Source organism: Falco naumanni, chromosome 4 (genome assembly GCF_017639655.2).
Source record: "Falco naumanni isolate bFalNau1 chromosome 4, bFalNau1.pat, whole genome shotgun sequence".
Taxonomy (NCBI): domain Eukaryota; kingdom Metazoa; phylum Chordata; class Aves; order Falconiformes; family Falconidae; genus Falco; species Falco naumanni.
Window position 1 is genome coordinate 110,087,176 of NC_054057.1, and position 6,799 is coordinate 110,093,974.

The following is a 6,799-nucleotide window of genomic DNA, read 5'->3' on the forward strand; positions in this document are numbered from 1 at the left end:
TAGGCTTCTAGAAAAGCCTGAAAGCAATGGAAAAACCCCACCAAAAAAAGCAGAAGAGAGAAAAAAAAGAAGTGTATTACTGGCAGAAACACTTTCAGGTTTACTTTATTTTAATAAAAACTCTTAAAACCGAACTCGCATAAAACATACAACCAAATGAGCAGATTTAAATTATCTATCAACAGATGTCTCTAAGACAAACAGCCGCAAAAACTCCTCCAGAATGTTTCTGGACACCTGTAACTTGTGGTTGAACAATAATGAAGCCCAAATTAATGCAATATGCTGTTGGCTATCCCCATCGCTGCAAGCCTGACAGCATTTACAGTTTCAGTGCATTGTTCAAACACAGCAAATGAAAGAGTCTCCAGGTCAATATCGATACGTCTGTTCCTAGTGAGAACTGCAAAAAGGCTGGCTGCTGCCTCCCCTCGCAGAGACTGCCAGTTGAATAAACAAGTCTTTTGAAATTGATTGCTTGTACTGGATGTAGTGGCTTCAGCTGGTACTGAATATTCTGTACTGGGCACGGTCCAAAAATGGAAATTTAGGTCCTGACTTGCAATCAGATGATTAAGAGGTAGAGAATGGAGTCAGTATTTCCCTTTACAAATGGAAAGCCAAAGTATAAGCAGCAAATGAATTTTCCAAGGGCACGGTCATTATTCAATGGACATACGGAATTCCAGGCAGTCCTCAATAACAAGATTTCCTTGCCTCTCTAAGAAATTATCAATTAAATGCCTTTCAATTTTTAACTGATCTGGAAAATTCTGTTAACCTGATCCGTGACCACAAATGCCTTAACTGCAGAAAGCATCTCCCACTGATTCACAGTAAATTAGTAGATTATTAAAATCAAATGCTACAGAAGTAGCATTCAAAACCATCTCTAAACTTATAGACCATTTTGCAAACAATGCTTTTGGCTGAAAAATTGTCTCTCTGCTGTAAAGATAGACTTGTATTTGCTTTGTCCTTGAAACCCAAGTATACAACCATCACCGGGGCAAGAAGGTTGTACGCTTGCCACAGTCCCCACCAAGGAGGAGACTGCAGCTGGCACTGGGCTGAGGTCTGCTTGGGCTTGGATGGGGTTCTCCATGCACTGTGGGATGCAGCCATAATACAAATATTGTATAAATACGTTGCAAGAAACTGTCTAAAAGAAAGAGGACCTAAGTGTTGATAGATTTCAGTTTTATCCTCTCTGCATTACAGATTCCATAAGCACCATGTTCAGTAATATCGTCACAATTACCCACAAAAATGCAATATCTCAATGCTTAGATAAATTACTTCAAGAAATTAAGTGTTCCTAAAAACTAATGCTGATACAGAACAATGCTAATTTCTACATGAATCACTGTGGCCTCCCAAGTAAGAGGCAGAACTGAAAAAAAAAACTGGTGAGGGCATCGTGTAGTTGTTAATCAGCATTCTTCTGCAAGGCTTGCTCTGCTGACAAACATCTCATCCTTTTCAAGCTATAGCTTGCTGAATCACTTTTATCTTCACTTTCTGTTTTCTTACACTTTTGTGATAATGCAAGCATAGCTCTGTGTGGAACTATACTTAAACACCCCTGTAGAAAAAAATTCAAGACATACTGTGGTATGTGGTAAGGAAAGTAAGGAAGAATAAAGCAGTTTCTTAGTAAATATTAGGACCTAGTGCATATTGGCACTATAATACACTTGAAACTACCTTATACCATCAAACTGTGATATGTTATTTTTCTGCTTATTTTCACATAGTGGAAAATTAGAAGCGATAAAACCAGAATTCTTACATTGTACGCCCAGGTAGCCAAGCCCCCCTGTTACAAACTCTTTTTGGGAACTGCCATCAAGGCCTGAGGCAACTGTTCATGAATTCTGGTCATGGAATTAATAGTCTATGTTTATGTCTAAGCAACACTCAAGACAAACAAGGAATCACAGCACAGTGCAGAACATCAACTAAAACTTGACAAACTGTCATGTGCAATCAACAAAAAAAATAAATTCAGAGGCTACAGACATCCCACAGGAGACAGGGAGACTTTAAAACAGCAGATAATAGAAGAATAAAAAAAAGCTGAAGAAAAAAACATATTTGGCAAAATATTTTGCATGTTTTCTAAAAAACTAAGGGAAATGTTTTGACTTTTCCTTTTAAAAGCATTATTTCTTACAGTTCGGAATTGTCTGGCAGTTTATTACATTCAGCAGGTTAAGTCCTTAGATCATGATTTGTAGCTCTTGCTGCCAGTGAAAATTGGGGAAAAATGACTGGAATGACACATTTAGTAATGAACCTTTCAGAAGGATTTTATTCATACTTTATATTTGAAGAAGTGGGACATAAACCATTACTTAACAGAAACCATTTTACAGTTTTACTTTTATTGCTGTTACTGATTGCTAACTAAACCACATACTTTGTGAGGGACTGTGTAAAACAGCAAAAATGTGTCCCTGATGGCAATGAGGGAGATTAATCTACAAATCTTTCTAGAAATTGTAACTGATGAAGATAGGCAGGATAAGTAAAACAAAAACATGTTAGCATACAGGTGTGGAAGCCTTTACTTTTTGAGCTACCTCCATCAACCTTTATCAGCTGGTATAATAAATAATTTCACCTCTTTGCATAACTCTCAGCTCTTTTTATATTTAAAAAAAAATACCAGAAAAGTGACAGGTAGTTTTCTAGTCCTGCTTATGTAGAAATAAGAGATAATTTTTTATTGGCATTATTATGAATTTTATACCTAAAAATTTTCCCAACAGACTGATTTGAGGGGGGGGGGGGAGGGTTCTTAAAATGAGGGTCACTTCCCATTTTCGTTTAATATGACCATATTATCTGAAAAGATCCATCTGAGGTCTGAACCACTTACTTGGAATTTTCAGGACTTCTTCAGCTGAACTTCTCAAAAAAAAAAAAAAAAAAAGCCCAAACCAGCCACAATAACCCCCATAAAATACCACTCAAAAAGCACCTGCTAATTTTGTACAACCTTTGGAAGAGCTGCTTAACTTAAGTACACCTTTTATATATGGCAGACTGTTATTAGAGACAAAGATACAGATGTATGGGTGCTGGATGTTCAGAAGCATCCCTTCCCTCTGCAGACACCATGTTGCCCACATGAATCTAAATCCTGAATGGATTTCAAGCCGCTCACCCTACTCTTCAGACTGTATGCACACACAATTATTTCAGGCATTCTTTCGTCTTCGTCTTTTGAGTTTAACACCCAGTACACTGCAGTACCTCCACCTTGCAGGCTGCTGATGGAACACTCACCGACTCAGCAAAGAGAAAATTCCCACTGACCCTAATCACTGCAGCAGCAGTTGTGGTTTTCGACTGGCCTTCTGTACCCAAGAAACGATAGGATAGAAGCAAATCAGTAATTTTTAATACCTCTGACCCCAACTCAAAGCCTTTTCCTGTGGGAAAGTACCTGAACGTGCGCTCCTGAATTAGACATTAATGGGCTTTTAAGATGGTGACAAAACCCACGGATGCTATATCATACTATACCAGGAGCTAGAAGTTATTAATAAGGAGGCATTTACAAAAGCGTGCAAGAATTCTGTCGAGTCAACATTAAATGCAAATATTTTCAATCCAGCTTCCCAGAAGTGAAGCCTGTGCCATCATACGGTGTATGTATTCGTACGCCTCCTTTTCCCCTTTCAGCTTTGGGACTGTTGGCCAATCTCAGCCCAACTTGACAGGGCTTCTGAAGGTTACACAAACACGCGTGGCGGGCTGCAGCACGGACACACAGCGCAGACCACATGCTCTGCAGCCACAAACACTTACAAACCAGAGCCACCCCATCCCTTCAGAGAACAAAGGCAATTCTATTCTGTGGGACACCAGACTTAAACCAATATGAAAACATGACAGGGAAACCCTTTCAGTTGTTCATATGCCCCACACGCACTAGGACTTCTCACACCTAATTACTGATCTGTAAACCAGGCAGTAAATGAGACTGTACACACAATGCCTCTGTCTCCACAGTCTTCTGGTATATCATCAGCTAGAGGACACTTTTTTTTTGGTTTAGTTAACCATCCCATAGTTGCAGGACTGTCATCAAGGTGCCAGACTGCATGCCAGCCAAATTAACACAGCACCTGGTCTACGAGAGCTGGTAAAACAATGGTGATACCAGGAGTGTGTGTACAACACTTTCTCCAGCAAAATTCTAACAGAAATACGTAGTTTGTTCTGGAAAATGCTTCTGCACTTTGCCAGAGCTATTCATCTCTCTACCACCTACCCTGACACGATGTCACTAATGACCAGCAGTGCTCAGAAAGGGATTTATAAAAATAGTCAGCATTATCATTTCCTTTCATCATGTCAAAAGATGACTTAATGGATGTCAACAAGTTTGAGGGAGAAAGCAAACTTGATTGTTACTTATATCCTGCTGAGTTTCTGCAGAAGTCAGCGTTAGAAATGTAGCAGAAACAAACTATCCAAAGGGGGAGAGAGGACACATTCCCTGGTTTGCCTGAGGATTCAAAACTCAGATAAAATTTAAGTGAGCGCAGGCTGCTTAGCAAGTATTTGTCAACACAGCCATAGGCAAGTCAACAGGTAGCAAGTAAATCCACAAGAAGAAAGATACTTGATTTTCTCACTCATTCATGAAAGCCTACTAAGGATACAGCAGTTTGTATCCAAAAGCCTTAAATAACTAGCGTTAGTTAAGACACATCGTACCAGGAATATTCACTGATCTCTTGATAAAAATGGGATGGTACAATTCTGTTTCTCAGGCTTCTTATTCCTTCACTTTCATTCTATTCATATTAATGAGTTCAGTGTCCTACACAACCTATCCAAAATTTCCTATTAGATAGAAAAAGTATGTGTTTTCTTTTTAAAATAATTATCTAAGTTGTGTAACACAGGTCATCCTATCAGGACAAGCTATGATATTTTTTTTAGTTACAAAACTTACTACACGTAGCTGGTTACAAAACCCCATGACATAAATAAAAACAAACAGGAAAAAACCTGAATAGCTAATACAGTTTTAAACAAAACCAGTTTTGAACAGTAAAGTCCATTTTTCAAGAAAAAGCTGGATCTTACTAAAAATAAAGGTTGCTGATATTTTTATTTAAAGGAGAAATAAATTATTTTTTATCAACAACTTCCTGATACCCTTATCATTTCACAAAAGCCAGGCATGCGGTAAGATGCAACGAAACTCAAGAGACAGACCCAGCTCTTATTGAAGCGAGCAGCACGGAGCCACCACTACTCATTTTGCATCAAAGTGGTTTTGCATGGGAATCTCAAAGTGCAATCTTGGAATTCGGTCTGGATCTGTGATTACAAGAGAGAAACAGTTTTTAACTGCCCTGGTTGAGCACAGCTCTAACGACAAGCTGTGCAGAATAGGTGGTCAGATAGGGGAAAGCAGCAAACTGTGCTTGGCTTGAAACCCTCATTATTCAATACCTTAACCAAAAAAAAACAACATCACAGCAAGATCAGAAAGATAATATTTATAAGAATAAAGATCTATAATGAGATCCAATTCACCTGGCAAGGAAATCACAGATCTTTGTGATTTCCCGAGAAGAAACACACGGGTATATGCAGACCCAACACACTGCAGCAACAATAAACCTGGTATGTCTGAGAAAAAAAAAAAATTACACTGCAGCACGTGCTGTGCAGATGCCGTGCACACAGAACCAAGGCAGCGATTCCTGGGAAGGTTAAGCTGGTTGTTCTGCCTGCCTGAGGGAAGGTTCTCCCCACCCAACAGCCCTGGAGCTGGGCACCGGCTACGTGAACAGCGCTGGTGAGCAGCTGCGGAGCTCAGGGGCTGCTGGGTGGTGGGATGCAGCCACCTGCACTACAGGTTTCCCAGCAAAACAAGGATTCGTACTGGAAATTCAGGCTTTAGGCAAGCACAGTCACAGTGCCGCCACGGGAACAGGAACCAGTGGAGAGGAACCGCAGGACAGGAGTGCGTGGTGGGGGAAGATGGACAGGCAGGTCCTTTACATAAATACACTTCACATTTATCTTCCTTCTATTTTGGAGAAACTCCTCAGTCTAACAAACAGGGGGGTTGGGTTGAGAAAAATTGGCATCCAACCCAAATCCATATACTTTTGTATCAGTTTCGGGTTTTTCCAGTGATGAGTTCTGACTCTTACATAGCTGTATCTATATCTATGTCTCTATTCATTTAGTTTAAAAAATGAACAAAATTCAGTCAACCATTAACTCCTCTTAGAGTTTCCTAATGGAAATTACATACCAACCTTTGAACAGATCTATAGAATATGTCTGAAAATTTTTATTAACACAAATTCAAGAATGTATAAATGTTTTGCTGAAGATAAATGTGCACTAGGGAAAAATCGATTCTGTTTACCTTTTTCAATGGAAGAAATCCAACACAACCACCAGTTATGTGTAAAAAAAACAAAAAAACAAAACAAACAAAAAAAAAAAACCCGAAGCAATACAAGCAAAACATAGAAACTGTAGGAACTGCTGATTCTGTTTTACACTAAAAAGCAGAAGAATCCTACTCCTCCCCAAAGCAAAGCCAAAGCCTCAGAAACAGCTAAACCCAAACCTCATCTCCCAGTGATGCTGTATCCTGTTAGAAAGCCTGTTGCAACCAACAAAGTAACAGAACATTGCTAGGGCAAGCTAACCCCACCACCCCAGAGCTCGCTGGTCTCGAGGAGATGGGGGCAGCAGGTGCTTGTCAATAAAGACGCATCGAGCTGCGTCAGCAGTGTCACTGGAGGCA